The sequence below is a fragment of the Ailuropoda melanoleuca genome, chromosome 14 (assembly GCF_002007445.2).
Source record: "Ailuropoda melanoleuca isolate Jingjing chromosome 14, ASM200744v2, whole genome shotgun sequence".
NCBI classification, from domain to species: domain Eukaryota; kingdom Metazoa; phylum Chordata; class Mammalia; order Carnivora; family Ursidae; genus Ailuropoda; species Ailuropoda melanoleuca.
Window position 1 is genome coordinate 1,409,397 of NC_048231.1, and position 19,005 is coordinate 1,428,401.

Consider the following 19,005-nt stretch of genomic DNA (forward strand, 5'->3'; position numbering starts at 1 on the left):
CATACATGAATGGGTTTGTTTTTTTTTTAAGATTTTTATTTATTTGAGAGAGAGCAAAAGCGAGACAGAATACAGAGGGAGAAGAAGAAGGAGACTCGCTGCTGAGAGGAGAGTGGGATACGATCCTAGGACCCAGAGATCATGACCCGAGCTGAAGACAGATGTTTAACTGAGCCACCCAGGCACCCCCCCATGAATGGATTTATTTCCAACCAATCATTTCTATTGCATTGGTCTATATGTCTATCCTTATGCCAATATAACACTGTTTTAATTATTGTAACTTTGTAATAAGTTTTGAAATCAGGAATACTCCAACTTTGTTCTTTTTCAGAATTGTTTTGGCTATTCAGGGCCCCTTGCAATTCTATAGGGATTTGAGGACTATCTTTTCTATTTCTGCAAAAAAAAAAAAAACAAAACAAAATAAAACAAAGCAAAACAAAACAAAACAAAACAGCACTGTTGAACTGTGGGTGAGATTGTGTTGAATCTGTAGTTAGCTTGGGTAGCATTGCCATCTTAATTCTTTCGTTACATGAATACAGAATGTCTTTGCATTTATCTAGGTGCTCTTTCTGTCAGCAATGTATTGCAGTTTTCAGTTCAGGTAGGTGCTTATGTTATAACATTTTTTTTCCCTTTCTTCAATATGACACATTTTAGATCAAATAAAAAGGAATGCAATTTACAAGAAGGCAATTAGTATTCTATTCATTTTGTTGGCACCCACCCAGGAGAAGAAAAGACTTATAGATGACACAGAATTAAAACAGCATTCGTTGAAGATGCTTTCTGTTCTGAGTTCTAGACTAGGTGCTGGATGGGCCCCTGATTTCCATGAGCTTTAAACAGTTAACTACCAGGTAGAAATCTGAACAATGATGGTATAATGGGAAATGCTACAAAACAGCCTTGTGCAGAAAGGCTAAGGGCGCACAAATGAAGCAAAACTAAGGGCACATAATGGTGGTTGGGTTTGTAAAAATGTCAAATAGGGGGCTTTGACGATAATGACGATAGAATGGGATTTCTCCAGTCAGAAAGGGGAAGGAGAACGGCATGTGTGTGCTTGTGGTGGGGGAAGTGTGGAGATAAGGTAGAAGTGCCTTAATCATCTCTAGTTAGTCAACCAGTTCATTCATTTGAACAATTATAGAAACATTTTAAGGCGCATATCTGTTGATATATTCCTTTTGAAAAATATGATGCATTTAAAAAGTAATACTCGTGGGACAATGGGTGAAATAGAATAAAGGCCATGGAGTGGGGGCGCCTGGGTGGCTCAGTCGGTTGAGTGTCTGCCTTCGGCTCAGGTCATGATCTCCAGGTCCTGGATTCGAGTCCCACATCTGGCTCCCTGCTGGGGGGGGAGGGGTCTGCTTCTCTCTCTCTCTCTCAAATAAATAAATAAAATCTTTTTTTAAAAAAGGCTATGGAGTGGATAATAGTATATTTTACCAATGTTAATTTCCTGATTTTGATACTTGCACTATGGTTGTGAAAGAGTATGTCCTTAGAAAATACACATTGAAGTATTTAGAGGACAGGGAGCATGAGTGCAACTTCCAAATGGCTCAGAAAAAATAATAAGCATGTATACACACAGAGAGAAAATCATAAAGAAAATAATAAAAGTGGTAAAAGGCTAATAATTGGAGAATCTGAGTGAAGAAAAGCTTTTGTACTATTTTTGCAACTTTCTTACAAATTTGGAATTCAAAATAAAAACTATCCCCCCAGAAAGTAATGTTGTTGCTTCTCTACAATACAAACTGGGTTCTGAAAAAAATTTTTACACACAGAAAAATATCTGAAAGGATACCCCACTACTTATCAGTGACTACTTCTAAGGAATAGAATAGGTGGAAAAAAGAAGGATTTAAAATTTTGCTTTGTGCATTTCTGTATTGTTTGAATATTTTATTGAAAGCATGTATTGGCACGCTGGGTGGCTCAGTTGGTTAAGCATCTGCCTTTGCTCAGGTCATAATCTCAGGGTCCTGGGTTTGAGCCCCACATTGGGCTCCCTGCTCAATGGGAAGTCTGCTTCTTCCTCTCCCTCTGCCCCAATCCCCCCACTCATGTGCGTTCTCTCTCTCTCTCAAATAAATAAATAAAACCTTTAAAAAAGAAAAAAGAAAGAAAGGCAAGCATGCATTAATTTTGTAATTAAAAATACAAACACAAAATACATTAAAAAGAAAAAAACCTGGGGGGCGATAATTACCAACAGAAGAACAACTTTTTATTGTATGATAACAGGGAGTGGTAAGAAAAGACATTTTTTAAATTAAGAAAAATACATATTTTACATATGTACATAACAATCAACAAATACATGTCAATATATAAATAATTTTTGGCACTAAATGAGAATGATTTCTTTTTTATGTCCTTGAGAAACTTTTTTTTTTCTTTCCAGGAACTGAGAGCTTGAAAATCTCACATTGTTCTCCAGTCCAGTGCTGCAATGGTAAGAAAAATCACAGAAACTCTCTTGATCATTTAAGAAAAAATCTCCCATCTTCACCTTAATTACTGCCTACATTTTGCTGAAACTGAGGTTGTTTTTGTTCAGAATGACTTCTGTAGGCTGACATACCAAAAAATTACACCCTGTTGTAGTTTCCCAAGCCCACCAGCATGATCAAACTAAATTAAGCACTTATTGAATTCATGCACTTAAAAAAAGAGAAAAAAGAAGTTCCATTTATCGTTTTGGGGATGAAAAAGGAAATATAAAAAATGACATTCTTCAACCAATTTCTTGCCCCAAGTCCCAGAATAGAAGATCACCAGGTCATGCTTTCCCCAGGGTTGGATGTGACTTAAAATGCAAGTGGTGTGAATAAAGCATCCTAAACCAAGTCATGGATTTGCCCCATCTTTCCAGTTTGGGAGGGGGCCAGAGGAGTTGGGTAAAATTGTAGGACCTCGTTCTGTGAGGGACTATCTAATGCCACACTCAGAAGCTTCAGGTGACCAGGGCTCAGATCTTTTATTCTGTTTTATACTGTTGTCTTCCAACTCATTCCTCTTACTCTAACACACCCTTGTCACAGGCTCTCTCCCTCGAGGACAGAGCTACAGAAGCAGGGCCTTATCTGTTTATGTCCTGGGTTGTTAACTCCCAAGACTTAGCAGAGGAGGGGCTGGCTTGGCTAATCTATTTTACTTGTGATCCTTCTAAAAATGAGAATATTCTTCCAGTTGAGTTCTTTTGTATCCAAATACAGTATTATCTTTTGACTCCTGTTATATTTGGGATTAAAATATGCTCAGTATATAAACTCTGGACAAGAATATGACTTAGGTTTCTTTTTCTTCTTTAATATAAGAAGGAAAAAACCTATAGAAGAAAATCCCCAATCACAGGATGAAATCTACTTCCCTTTTTAAAAAGTCTTAATCTCAAATTTTAATGATCATTAGTATACCTTTTATTGCTTGCACCTATTTATTAAAAAATTACTTATTCTCTATCAGTGTGATGTTGAATAAAACATATTCTCTGCCTTTAAGAATAGTATGCTTTAATAAACACTCTTTTAAATTTTTAAACAGAGAGCAATAAGAAATCACCTAAATATAGGATATTACCTTAACAGTTAGATAATATATTCTCTGGGGCAAGTTTGCTGAGTGGCAAACAAAAAATAGTAGAAATTACTCTCAAAGAATTGTCTTGTATTGATGACAATAAAGTCAACTTTATGTTGAATTAATTGTATGTATTTATCTAGCCATTTATATTTTGTTCTCTCCTGAGATCACTTTATTCTAACAGCATTTAATTTACATTAAGATGTATTTTGAACCAGAATAAACACTGAGAAAAGAGTGTCTTCACTGAAATATTGCAAAGCAATAGGAACAAATTCTGAGAAGTGACAACAAAAGGAAGCCCGTGTGTTTATTTTCCTCTAGCTACATCTTGACTGAGTTTTAGAAGTAACATTTTTAAAAATCATAACTATATGAGACAAACAGCTAATTACTTTTTTAAAGCTGGATCTCTGTATTCTTTCTTGCCAAAAATATATCCCAGGTAGATCAGAAATTTAAACATAAATATATGACACCATAAATGTACCAGAAAAAAATGGGTAAACTTTTTTTATAGTCTTGCATCTTGGAAGTATTTTCTAAATATGACAGTTATTTCAGATGCCATAAATAAATGATAAAATATTTCTTATAAAAATTTAAATTCTAAAGGATAAATATTACTCTAAATAGAGTTGAAAGAAGAACCAGGAAAAATATTCCCAACAAACATAACGTAAAAGACTTATTTATTTAATAAATAAAGAGCTCTTATAAAAATAAAAGCAGTGATGGGGGTGCCTGGGTGGCACAGCTGTTAAGCGTCTGCCTTCGGCTCAGGGCGTGATCCAGCGTTATGGGATTGAGCCCCACATCAGGCTCCTCTGCTATGAGCCTGCTTCTTCCTCTCCCACTCCCCCTGCTTGTGTTCCCTCTCTCGCTGGCTGTCTCTATCTCTGTCAAATAAATAAATAAAATCTTTAAAAAAAAATAAATAAATAAAAGCAGTGATGAAATCAAGCAGGGACTGGGAGATGGGGAGGTACTTTCCATTACTTGGACTCTTAGATAAGGACAATTGACTTTTCGCAACCTTAGGTGAAGTACTGTGCAATCACAATTTCTAGGCAAGGTCCTTAGCTTTAACCTTCCAACAAAGTTGCTTATCTCAAGCTTTTCCTATACAGGAATTCTGGTGTTGCCACTAATGAGAAGGCAATCAAGTCTATGGAATAATGGATAAAGAACATAAGTAGGCAATCTAAAATAGCCACATGAAAAGGTACTTAACCCCACTTATAGTTATAGAAAGTTACATTAAAATAATAATGCAATACCTTTTCCATCTATCAAATGAGCAAAGAATAGAAAGATAGATGATATACCCTGTGCTTGAGGAAGTGAAGAAATGGGTATTCTCATTTACTATTGGTGGGAATGTAAATCAGTACAAATTTGGGAGCTGCATTAAAAATATATAAAGGATATATACATATATTTATATTCTTTGACCTAGCAATTCCACTTCTAAGAATTGTTTTATAGGTACACTTGCTCAAGTACCCAAGATTATATATATTTTTTTGAGGATGTTCACCGTAGCTTTGGATAATAGTGGAAAACTAAAAATAACCTAAAGGTCACCAAAAGGACTCTTCCAAAAAAAAAAAAAATACATCCATGGAAAACTGTTAAAACTATAGCTAGTAAAGAGAGGTGAGAGTATATATACAGGCCTACTTAGACATCAAGAGTATATTAAGTGAAAAAAAACTTTTAGGGCCAATGATCACATTTGTGTAAAATAACGTGTGTGTGTGTGTGTGTGTGTATGGGAAGAGGGCACATTTTAAATGATATACTTCTATACAATATGAATATTTCACCAAGAAAAAAAACTTGATAAGAAGTGTTTTTATCCTATGTACTTAAAATGCTTGAATATTGTTTAAAACTACAAAACATGTTGGAAGTTTTCCAGAAAAATTAAATTATACTTGGGGGGGATTGTTTTTTATGTCAAAAGCAAAACATCTGCCAACTTCAGTTTCACATTTTTTCATGTCCTGTTTATCAAACTAGAAACAAACACTGAATCATAATTAACTGATATAATTGGAAAGAAGTACCACCCCAGGATGATATGCTTAATGATATATTTGCACAGTGGTGTCCATTGATGGGTAAATGCAAAAGACTGCAGCCAGGAAGAAGTGGGTAGCATTTAGAAAGAAAGAAAGAAAGAAAGAAAGAAAGAAAGAAAGAAAGAAAGAAGAAAGAAAGAAAGAAAGAAAGAAAGAAAGAAAGAAAGAAAGAAAGAAAGGTGAATTCATCAACATGATACCCATTGAAATAATCCACTTCTTTTTTTAAATTAATTGATTAATTTATCTTTAAATAATCTCTACGTCCAACATGGGGCTCAAACTTATGACCCTGGAGATCAAGAGTTATATGCTCCACCAACTAAGCCAGTCAAGCATCCCTGAAATGACCCACTTCTTGTTTGTTTTCTTACTGATTTCCTTTTCTCATATGCAAGAGGAAGTAATAATCTCCAAATCAAAGTATTTATGTCTGGGAAGTCTGATACTAGATGCTAATTGTTTTTATAAACAATAAAGTCACATTAAAGGTCAGAACAAATAAAGGATCAAGGGAATTTGCTCTCTTTGAGTTTACTAGGTTAAACCTTCACGTAATTTCCTTCTGCGTAGACATTTCATGTACTACGCAGTAGTCATTTAGAGCAACAAGTCTGGGCCTCTCCTGTGAAAGTAAGTTGCCTTGCCTTCCTGATCTGTTCAAAATCAAGGGGAAAAATTACAGGCTCTATTTTATTCATTCATTATATCCTTCCTTCATTATTCTATGCATCATTGATTCATTTTTTAAAAGTCACTTAGTGAATACTTTGTAAGTTCAGCTCTGGGAATACAAAGTTAAGACACCATCCTCAGAACCAAAGGTTTTGCAATCCAAAGGCAGATAAACAAGAAAAAGGGAAAACTACAAGACAATGTAATAAAAGGTTAGTACTGAAGACTAAAGAAACCCAGAGAAGGGGTACTAGTATAAGCTGAAAGGTCAGGGAAGACTTCCTGGCAAAGGGAATGTCTGAACTAAATCCTGAAGGATGAAGGCAGTCCAGATAGGGAGAGGGAGCAGTGTACAAAATCATAGCAGCGAACTGAAATCACACAGCACATTTAGGGAACTGCTCATAGTTCAGCATGGTTGGCATAGTTCTAAGACAGGAATGGTGGGAAAACAAAGCCAGGGAGATATGAGCAGGGATCAGGTCCTGAGGGATTTTGTCTGCCATACTAATCTGGAATTCATCCTAATGGTTATGGGTTTTAAGCAGGAAGAAGATATGATTAAGGTTGGGGTTTAGAAACATCTCGTGGGCAGCAGTGTGAAGGAATAGAACTAAGTGAGAAACAAGAAGGACGATATTTAAGACAGGAAAATTAGGGAAGAAGCAGTTCCCATAATATAGGAAAGAAATGATGAGTGATTTGGGTTTTTAGAGAACACACCAAATGGCAGATGAGGACACTGGGCCTTTGGTTGGGCCCTGAGGCCCTGGGAAGGACTCTGGGGGCTGGAGCAATTTACAGAAGACTTTGGCAGTGATGACCAGGCGTTTGGATGCCTAAGACAGGAGTAGTACTGGTATTCAAGCTGCTCAAGGCATGGACGTTACTTCCCTGGAGGAGATCTCTTTTCCCTGTCCACCAGGGAGTCTGAGATGTTTTTTAACTCTTTCTAGGGCAATCCCTCTAGGCCCCGAAGATCTTGTCCATTCTGAAAGAGACCCAGGGCAGTCAAAGACCCAGGCTGAAGTTGTTTGTGGCCACTGGGTTGATGTGGTAGTCCAAATGCCCCAAGAAATTCAAACTGCCCTTCATGGTGCCATCATTCTAACCAAACCACCTCAATTTCTGTGAGATGAGGCTACTATCAGAAGAACAAGATCAATAAGCACCTCATTCTTGCCAGGTGATACTCTCTTTGCAAGGTGATAGGGTGCTGGGTCTCATTAGGGTACATCTTACTCTTGTCCTTAAATGAACTGACATTCTCTCTCTGTTCTTATGCCTAAGACACTGCTGCTGATGACTGATGTGGATACCTGCTATACTTCTGCTACGAGCTGCACTGACACTGGGGCAACTTAGCTAAAGCTATCTTTGATGCTGTCTCTAAGTCCTGCATCTGTCTGAGCCCTGAACTCTGGGAAGATAGAATTCACTAAATTCTGGGGCACCTGGGTGGCTCTGTCAGTTAAGCATCTGCCTTCAGCTCAGATCATGATCCCAGGGTCCTGGGATCGAGCCCCAAATCGGGCTCCCTGCTTAGTGGGGCATCTGCTTCTCTCTCTTCCTCTCCCTCTACCCCTTTCCCCCCACTCTCCCTCTCTCTCTGTCCCAAATAAATAAAATAAAATCTTTTTTAAAAAAATTCAACCAAAAAAAAAAAAGGAATTCACTAAATTTCCCTCTTAGGGATTTACTGATCATAAAGTCCCAAGTGACAGGGCACAGAACCCACAGAATCCTTCTGTGGCTACCATGTTGTGTTATAATACAAGCAAAATTAGACAGTAAAAGAGGAGGATGATGAAGGGCTGACCAAATATAGTAGCAAGGATGGAGAGGAGGTAACAGACCTGAGATATACAAGGAAATAAATCACAGAACCTCATGACTCGTTCAATATGGGAAGTAAAAGGGAGGGAGGCGCTGAGAATGACCATTTACGTTTCTGGTTTGGGCTCCCGGAGGGAGGTCTTTCAGAATGATAAGAAATGTAGGCCATAGGGCCACTTTTCAATGGATTGTAAGTAGCTAAGATTGGGACATGTTGAATTTAAGACAGTTTTGAGACCCTACAAAGAATTGATAAGCAGGTGGTTGGATAATGGAGGTTTTAAACTCAGGGAATAGATCTGAGCTGGAGATGCAGATTGTTAGAGAGTGGGTGGGTGGGTGTTAGAGAGTGGGTGGGATGGTAAATGAAGCCACAGAAGAGGATGAGATAACTCTAGGAGATGAGAAGTGAGAAGAGAAGTGAGCCCAGAACAAAACGATGGATAATATATATTAAGGGATAGATAGAATAGTAGAATACTCCAGAGACATATTCATAAACTACTATAAACTAAAACAGGGTATTATTGTAGAGGCTAAGGGAAAGCAAAGTTTCAAGGTGAGAGGAATCAAACAGTTTGAAAATGTACAGAGAGGTCCAAAACTGAGATTAGGTTAAAACTGAGATGTATCCAATGGATTTAGCAACCAAAGAAATTACTGATGTGTCAGGCAAGAGTGATTTTGGTCAAGCAGCAAAATCTAGACTATAATGGGTTAAGGAATGACGGAAAGTAGGGAAGATGAAACAAAAATAGACAAGTCTTTTCAATAAGGTTGTTTGAGAAGGAAAGGAAAGGTAAGAGATAGGGTAATTGTTAGAGGAAAAGATAGGTTGAGGGAAGATTTACCTTTTCGGAAAGATGCTGATGGCAAAGAAAAGGAGGCAGGTAATTGAGGAAACAAGACCCCCTGAGGAGGAGCAGGGAATGAGGTCCAGAGTCTAACAGGAGGGATTAGCTTGGGATAAAAAAAAGGGAAGCCTTTCCCCCTGTGATAAGAAGAAAACCATGCAGATGTATTTCTTTTTTTTTTTTAAGACTTTATTTATTTGAGAGAAGAGAGAGAGTGAACAAGTGGGATGGTGAGGGTGGAGAGGAAGAAGGAGAAGCAGATTCCCCACTGAGCAGGGAGCCCCAGGCTGAGCTCTATCCCAGGACACTGGGATCATGACCTAAGCAGAAGGCAGATGCTTAACCGACTGAGCCACCCAGCTGCAGATGTTATTTCTAAGAGACACTGACCACCCACCCCCAATCTCTGGTACAAAACTTCTTGGTGCTGGAGTTCCAAATCAGATGGAGAATAGGCATTTGTAATGTTGTAAGATGTGGCAAGCAAGCCTTCTCCAGAGGCCATCCCACTCAACAGCTTTGATAACTACCACATCTCACAGGTTCAGCAAGTCCAATGCACAGTGAAAACCAAGTCCTCAGTACTGCTTTGTAGAGGTATAATTTACATACCCTAAAATTCCCCAGTTCTACGTATACATGATTTTTAGTAAATTTATTAAGTTTATCAATTGTGCAGTCATCACCATAGTCCAGTTTTGGAATATCTTCATCACACCAATAAAACCCCTAATGCCCATTTACAATTAATTCCTGGTTCCACGTCAGCCCTAGGAAATAAATAATCAATTTTACTTCTATAGATTAGTCTTTTCTGGACATTTTATATAAAATAAATCATACAATATATGGGGGTTTGGGATGGCTTCTTTCACTCAGCCTAATGACTCTTGGGTTCATCCATGTTGTCGCATATATCAGTGGTTTATTCCTTTTTATTGCTGAATATACTCCACTGTATCACTACACCACACTTTGTTTATCTACTCACCGGTTGATGGATATATGTCACTTTGCCTTTGTTTGGTTTGGTTTGGTTTTACTTTTTTTTTTAATTTAGGGATAGTTGACATGCCACTTTGCTTTTGCTTACCTCTTTGCCCCTGAATGACAGAGCACAGTGCCATCTCTCTGTGCCATCAATATGCCTACTGACAACTTTAGACAGTTTGACATATCGTTTTCCCTAGGGGTGTGAAGCTAGGTTTTGCCAATTTTTTTGGTGAAGTATAAAGTGATTTCTTGGTGATTAGTGAGGACAAAGGCATTATAATTAGACCCAGTCACTAGACCAGTGCATCATAAATATTTCCAAACCATTGACAACTTTGACAGGACACATGCCTGCCACATGCCACAAAGAATGTACTCACATACTTCCAAATTTTTGCCACGACGAAACCACGCTACCACAAAATAATGACAATGACAATGATGACCACTACAATAAACCTCCCAGGAAATTATGAGAAGAATGATGCTATTTTGGGGGACACCCAATGAGAAAAATTACATCAAAGTATCAAACGCCAAAATGAGAATAAAAATGAGATCCTGATGTAAATACGATCCATTGGCCCTGATGCCTATGGACAATCAGCAACCGTTTCAGAACATACTTGGAGAACTGTATGTACAGCCTAAATGGTGTACCTGAAGGTAAGAACTATCATCAAATGAATATATGTCCCAAGAGATGATTTAATCTTGTACTGTTTAGGTTTAAAAAAAAACTTTGATGTTTTAATATGCAAAAGTAGACAAAGCAGTGTTAAAAAGAAACCCAAATAGCCGTTACACAGGCCTCAAAACCATCAACCCATGGCCTCTCTGCCCCATCCATAAATTAACTCTGCCCCTCCTCATATTAGTTTGTAGGAAACCTCAGGCATCATATAATTTTATCCGTGAATATTTCATCACGCGACGCTACAAGAGAATTCTTTTGCTAACATAACCACCATAGCATGATCGCATCTCGAATACTTTTAACAATACTTGCTTCATATAAAATTTCCAGTCATGGCTCCTGTTATTTGAATTTATAACTTCAAGCAATAAGCCCAGATGGCAAAACAAGCTCTGTCAGATAAGGACCTGGAGAAGAGGGGCTCAGCGCGTGTCCTCATGCAACACACATGGTAGTGTTTCTTCTCATTGCCAAGTGATCCTGTCGGGCTGGGGCTTCAGAAACTGAAGGGAATGCAAAAATAAGCTCACAAAACGTATGCCATATGGACGTTAAAGGATTACTCTCCCCCTTTGGTTATGAAATGACTAACTATTTTCAGCTAAAATGTGTGGGCTCTTTTTCAAAAAATGGAATATCTTTCACTCGCCGAGCATATTGGTTAGAAACATCATCTAGACTGCCTGGGAATAGTTTCTCTGTAGCTGAACAAATCACACCCTTCAATGCACTGTTTAATTTTAGAGGCATCTTGTCACATTTATTTAAATGTTTTGGCTCTGGATTTTTTTCCCTTTAGGCGTGCCTGATGTCACATTTATAATTTAGCTGTCATCTTTCTCAAATGCAGTGGGGGGTGGGGGGCAATAGAAAAAGCAATTCCAGGTTTTGTCACATGCAAGTGGTATGAACTTATACGAGTTACTTAACCTCTCTGAGCAAGAGTTATTTTTCATTTATTGACTAATGAGGATTTGTGAGGATCAAATGAGATAATGGATTTAGCACTGTGCCTGCCCATAGTAGATAATCAAAAAATCATAGCTATTGTTAATAAAAGAGGAATTTTCTATAATAAAAATGTATAATTTATCAACAGTTCCTCCCCCCAAATAGCTTTTTTCATCAGCATTATTATTTCTTCCTTATGCCTCAACAAAACCATAATACTATTGTGCATGGATCAGTTACCTAAGGAATAATGTTCCGTCCATCCTGCCTTTAATATAAACAAGTACTTGGAGTAACATAACTGTAACAGATAGACACTCTTAAGTCATTCTATTGTAAACCTATTTTTTAAAAATCAGGTCTATATCCAACCATTTCTATGTATTCTATCTTCTCAGAATAAAATATCAGACTTTTCTGTTTGAAACGAATAGGAAAAAATACTGGGAAAAAAAACAAAAAAGCTTCATTTTCTCATTTTAGCAACAGTACAAAAACCTCCAAGTCATTAGGCTCTATTCCAACCCTGACCTTGGCTTGAGGTAAGAATATAAGGAAACCGGAAAACTTCCATTTTTGTTCTACCATGTATAGGCTCAGAATGAAATAACTTGTTGTAGAAACATATTAATGAAATAGGATGCTAGTTCAAACAAATATATTTATGCTCAATATATGGTTTATTAAAATCTTTATGAAATATTTTAGTCCACTTTCTCTGCCTTTACAAGTTTAAATATTCTGTAAGTAATGGATTCTGTGATTGATAGTTCAAGATCTTGCCACACTTTATAGTTAGCAATAAATTTTCATTATGTAGCTCTACAAAAATGAAGAGTGTGATAAATCAGCCCAAATATGTCCTGACCTTAACACAGTTCCCGATACTCTTCTCTAGTGAATTACTTGTCTTTCCCCAAAGGGGACACACCACCATAATGCCAGCTCATTGTGAGCTCTGGTTCATTTTTTGAATGTGTCATGAACATTCATGAAACATGGCATGAAATATTCGTTGAGAGGTCAGCTTCAAAAGCACTATTGTGGTCAATCACACAGAGGGATAGCTACATACAAAGTCTAAAGCAATTTCATGTGTGCCTTGCCAACTGGCTACAAGGTGAGCTGGGAGCAGTTTGGCAGGCCATCTTTCCATACCATTGTCATCCATTCAAAAAACTACCAAAGTGGGGATGCCTGGGTGGCTCAGTCAGTTAAGTGTCCGACTCTTGATTTTGGCTCAGGTCATGATTTCAGGGTCCTGGAATCGAGCCCTGTGTCGAGCTCTGCACTCAGCATGGAGTCTGCTCCAGATTCTCTCTCTCCCTCTGCCCCTCCCCCACCCTCTCTTTCTCTCCCTCTCTAAAAAAACAAACAAACAAACCCGCCCAAACTACCAGAGCCTACTCCATACTCAGTTCTAACTAGGTGCTGGTCTACAAAATCCCTGCCCTCAGGGTGAAGGCACAGCAAATAAGAGATTACAGTAATAAGTGTTAGTTAATTATTATTTATCCAGAACTTAACTATATACCAGATGCTCTGTTAGGCACTAGGGATACAACAGTTTGAAGGTAGACCGGATTTGTTGAGGATTACTAATGAAGTGAGAGAGAAAAAGAGGCATCAAGGATGATGCCATGGTTTATGCCTGGCAATTGGAAGTTTGGGGCCACCTTTTCCTAAAGTGGAGAAGACCAAAAGGGAGGGTCACTAGTTCAACTAAACAGACAAAAATATTTTCATGTGCTATAGTGTGCACAGAAATGCCATGGAGGCCCAGATAAAGAAGATCTAAATAGACTGAGAGACCAGGGGTCAGGGAAGACTTTTCAGGGGAGGTGGTACTTGAGCAAAGTTTGGAAAGACGAAGAACAAAGAAGCTAGGTAAGGAAGGCATTCTAGGCACAATATGGTTAAGTATGAAGCAGCAGGATATATTTGGGAAACTACTGGTAGGTTGGTATAGCTACTGCTTTATCTGAAAACTGCAGAATGTCATTGAAAGATTTGAGGCAAAGAGTGTTATGATTGTATTAGCATTTTATTTTTTTTAAGATTTTATTTATTTATTTGAGAGAGAGGGAGAGAAACCAAGAGAGAGAGTGCATGCGGGCTTGAGTGCACGAGCATGGGGGAGGGGCAGAGGGAGAGGGAGAAGCAGACTCCCCACTGAGCTCATTCTCAGGACCCTGGGATCATGACCTGAGTTGAAGGCAGACGTTTCACGACTGAACCATCCAGGTGTCCCCACGTATTTGCATTTTAGAGTGCTTACTCCAGCTTCTGTATAAACAATGGACTGTGGAGAGGAGGAGAGACCAATTAAGCAGGTATTGTTATAATCCTGATCACAAAGTAGGAATGGAATAGATAAGGTTTATACTATACTATAGGACTTTGCAACTGATTAGGATAGGAAAAGATTGAATGAGAGGGGGCTAGGAGACTTCCAGATTTCTAGCTATAAAGGCAACTACTTGAGTATTTTTATTCTAATGAAAACTTCATCAGCCAAAGAGCTAATGAAGAGCTTTTACCGTGCATTCAAAAACCTAAGATTAGGTCACCTTCCCAGCTACTCTGGACCCAATGTTGGTCTTTGAGTTAAAGGAGGTGAGTTATTCCTGAAACTAAGTAATTGTTAGCTTTGAGGAGGACTCTGATATCTAAGAGTGAACAGTTTATCAATATGGGTTCAAGAGCTAGTTATTATCTACATTTTGGTGACATAACCTGTGGAAGGAATTGAAAAATAAAGCTGCCTTGTGACAGCTGCAATTCTATTAAGTCTTGTAGATTAGAAAAAACTAATTTATTTAGAGGCACCAATATAATTGGAACTATAAAGCCCTTCTGACCATGTTTTCAAACCCACTGTCAGAAAAAAAACAGCTCTAAATTCTGATCAATGCCTTATTGCAATTTTATTGTTGTTAAATACAAAATTTTGTCTTCTCCCATATGGGGAACACTTAAAAGGTAATTTTTTGCATATATATTACTATTTGCTAATTAATGGTCATCATTTCTCTCATGGACTCGCAATAGCTTGCAGATTGGTTTCTCACCACCAATTTCAATCTCCTCCATTTCACCCTCGTCTATCCCAGTTTAAAAGAAGTGAACACAGGGGCACCTGGGTGGCTCAGTTCGTTGAGCGTAAGACTCATGATTTTGGCTCAGGTCATGATCTCAGGGTCCTGGGTTCCAGCCCCACATCATCAGACTCCCCATTCAGCAGGCAGTCTGCTTGACGATTCTCCCTCTCCATCTGCCCCCACCTTGGGTGGGGGAGAAGTGAACACAAATTGATCAAAATGAACACAAATATATTGTCTTTCTCTTGCTTAACATATTTTGAATGGTGACTAATAATTACAGCATAAGGTCCAAACTCCCCAGCATGTCAGTAAGAGGCTTAATGATTTGGACCCACCACTTCTTGCCAACTGACAGCTACCCCTCTAGTCTTACCAAATTTCTTATAAACTCTTGCCACATGCAGTTGTCTCAACCTGGAACACCCTTCTGTAGCTCAACTGGAAAACCACCACTAGCTTCTAGGGAGTTCATGTATTGTGGCCCACCTTCCCTGGAAAAATTTCAAATTGTTCCTTGGTCTCTGCCTTTAAAGCACCATGTTCATCCAAGCATTAGCTTTTATCAATCGTTTTTTTTTTTTAAGATTTTATTTATTTATTCGACAGAGATAGACACAGCCAGAGAGAGAGGGAACACAAGCAGGGGGAGTGGGAGAGGAAGAAGCAGGCTCATAGCAGAGGAGCCCTGATGTGGGGCTCGATCCCATAACGCCGGGATCACGCCCTGAGCCAAAGGCAGACGCTTAACGACTGTGCCACCCAGGCGCCCCATCAATAGTTTTAAAAGTTTGTCTGTAAATGTGACTTTAAGTTCCTGAAGCTAGGAATTTTGTTTTATGTTTGTACTTCCAGTGCTAACAGAGCATCAGCTTGAATTCAAGAATGGATGAATGGATACCTCCCTGAAGCGGTTCCAACCATTCCATAGGCAATTGATTGGTTCCTTTCCTCCGTTCTCCTTTAATGCTGCCTATATATTTCCAGACTAGTGCTTATTACTTCCCAGTATGGTCTGTGAGTAGAGACCATTCTTTCCTATTCTTGTAGTTTCTGGATCTAGCATACAATATGCCCTCAAAAAATAAGGGAATGGAAAACTTCAAAGCATGCTTCTCAGACTTGGGGGTGGCACTATATTTAATATGTTTAATGCCCGACTCTTGATTCAAAAAGACCTGGATTTTTGTTTTTTAATGATATGGAAAGACTGGAAAGATGAACCCAAACTAGCCAAATTAAATTTAACATAAAGAGGTATAAAGCTCCAAACTTCGGTACACATTAGGTTTTTGTTTCCGAGGTGAGAGAGAACTGAATCTATAGTATGATGTGACTGGAAATAAAACACAGAAACCCACTGTTACAAACTAATAAAGCACAGCAGCTGGAGCAAGAGAATTGAGCCCTGTCATACTATGAACTCTTCAGACGTATCTTGGGTGCTGTAAAATTTATGGGGCACATTAACAAAATAGGAAAATTCTAAAGTGGGTGAATGAGCTCACAAGTGGCCTGAAAACTACAAAAATGAGGAACAGTCAGAAGAATAGGAATGCCTGGCTTGGGAAAAAGGAGCAGGGAGAGCAGGGGAGACTATGGAGTGCAGATCCCAGTTCAACCTAGCTTTGATTATTAGTGCTCGTACATCTTCCTCACTTTACAAATGAGGAAACTGAGGCCCAGAGGTTAACGGAGTTTCCTGAGGTCAGTCAGCTAACAGAACTAGGACTTGACTCTGGTCCATTATACCAAGCTGCTGGAAGAATTCAGCTTCTTTTTTTTCTTTCTTTCTTTCTTTTTAAAGACTTATTCATTTATTTTTATTTTAGAGGTGGGGCAGAGGGAGAGGGAGTCTTAAGCAGACTCCATGCTAAGCATGGACTCTAAGCAGTATCTCACGACCCTGAGATCAGGACCTGAGGTAAAGCCAAGAGTTGAATGCTTAACTGACTGCACCACACAGGCACTCCGAGTTGGGCTTCTTTAAAATGATTATCCTGCTAGCATGTTCCTCTTTTTTAAACCCCTAGTTGTATTACCAAATGCATTTTCAGTACCTTGTAGATCCCAGCAAGTCACGAGCCCTCTGTTCATCAATGGAAACATTTGGGGAGAAAACTCTCATCACAGACGGACAGGAAAGTCTTGTATTAATTAGGTTGGACTTTAGATTTGAAAACCTCTTAGGTTACTTCGTATACTAAGATTTCAAAATTCTATGATAAAATATAATTATTTGAATTAATGCATAACTACTTTGTAATTAGGCAGTGTAGTTTTGGCTCTGAAGTCAGACTGAGTTTGAATTCCCGCTCTGCCACTTGCCAGCTGAGGGGCCTTGAGCACATTATTTAACCTCTCTTGCCCTTGGTATCCTCATTTGTAAAATGAAGATAATAATACTTAACACATAAAGTTACTGTGAGGGCAAAGAGCTCACAAACAGAACTCAACAAACATGAGTCTAACTGTATGTATGGGAGTGGAAGAGATTGTCAAAGGAAAGGGTATATGGTAATAAGAGGTGTAAGGACAGAACCACGGAGAACACCAACATTTAGCTGGTGTGCTGGGCTGAATAGTATCCCCCCCAAAATCTTGTCAACTGGAAACCTTATTTGGAATTCGGGTCTTTGCAGACATAAGCAAATTAAATTGGGTTAGGATTAGGGCTCTAATCCAATGACTGGTATTCCTATAAGAGGGAAATTTGGACACAGAGAAGGAAAATGATATGAAAACACAGGGAAGAGACCATTACATGAAGACAGAGAAATGCAGGGAAGGAGGCCAGATGGCCACAAAGATGGAGATTGCTGTGATACATCTATGAACCAAGAAACACCAAGGCTGTAAGCAACCACCAGAAGCTAATAAGAGGCAAGGAAGGATCCTCTCCAAGAGCTTTCAGAGAGAGCATGACCTGCCAACACCTTAATCCAGGACTTCCAGCTCCCAGAATTGTGAGAAAAAATTTCTCCTGTTTTAAGTCACCCAGTTTATAGTACTCTATTATGGCATCCCTAGGAAACTAAGACAGTGAACCCTCATGGAAAACACAGGATGGGTGATAATGCTTCCTATTTCAAAATTGTTTCATAATCTCAACTGATCCTTACAAATACCTTGTGAAGTAGCAGTGACGTTTATGGAAAAGAAAATGGATAAGCAGAAGTACTAGAAACTTCACAGAAGGTGGCAGAAGAAACAGAATTGGAACTCGAGTGAAGGGTCCTATTCAGTCTAACCCTGTTAAGCAAAATGCTTCATCCTTTCCCACTCTTTTGAAGCTTCATTCCTTATCACAATTCCAACTTCATCCTCTTACTTCTGGCAATTTGCTTTCAGGAAGATCACTGATCAGTAAATTCTACAGTGAATTACATTGTCTAACCTCTTGCCTTGTACAGCCTTAACTCTTATTGTGGAAAGACCTTATCCACGCAAGAAAGGAAGACATACTGGGGATAAACAGGTCATTCCTCTTCCTATAGTTTTAGAGACAAAGTCAGCAACCTAGCCCATTAACTCCCGTTTCCATGGGCAACTTCAGCAGAAGAAAAGTAGAGCAGCGAAATGATAAACTTGTAAACAGTCCATGTTATATAATTCCCATTGTGCGCCCACACTGGCACAAAATTTACTAACTTTTCTTGGATTACACAGGTCCTAAGTTTTAGAGTAAACAGAAACCCCTAGTTCAGTGTTCCTTCCTTAAAACACCGTCTGTTCCTCCATAGATAGATTCATAGATACCACTTTCACTGCTTTGTTTTGGATTAAAATTAAAATTTTCAGCGGAATGAAACAAAAAGTTACTTAAATTCTCCGAGATTCAGTTTGCACAGGTAAAAAAATAACACTTATTGTCAGTATTTCCTGTGAAGCATTAACGACAGGCAAAACACCTGGCACAACAAATTTCGCCCCAAAACTACACATACCAGTCATGAGGCTTTTTTCTGTGCTCACTGGCCTCCACCTGAAGACCAGAGACTAATCAGCAGACGTGCAGTGGAAGTCTCCGCCCCCGGCGCTACATAAGGGCGTGGCCAGTGGGAAGGACCCGGTTGGCTCCGCCCCACTCGGGGCGCCCGGAGTGCCTGATCGCTTCTGCCCTTTATTCCCCGCACCCGATCGGCGGCCTCCCGTGTCTCTTCTTCCTTCGTACCGGAGACTGGGACGCCTGCAAGGATTTGGAT

General features: G+C 38.9%; 1 protein-coding gene across 1 annotated transcript in view; it reads right to left on the reverse strand.

The window, feature by feature from the left end:
• ARMH4 (armadillo like helical domain containing 4) overlaps positions 1-18,832 on the reverse strand; it is a 150,496-nt gene extending 131,664 nt beyond the window's left edge. The window contains exon 1 of the mRNA XM_002913011.4: positions 18,748-18,832. The gene's annotated coding sequence lies outside the window, so the exon portion shown is untranslated. The remainder of the gene's footprint in view (positions 1-18,747) is intronic.
• Positions 18,833-19,005: the final 173 nt, after the last annotated feature.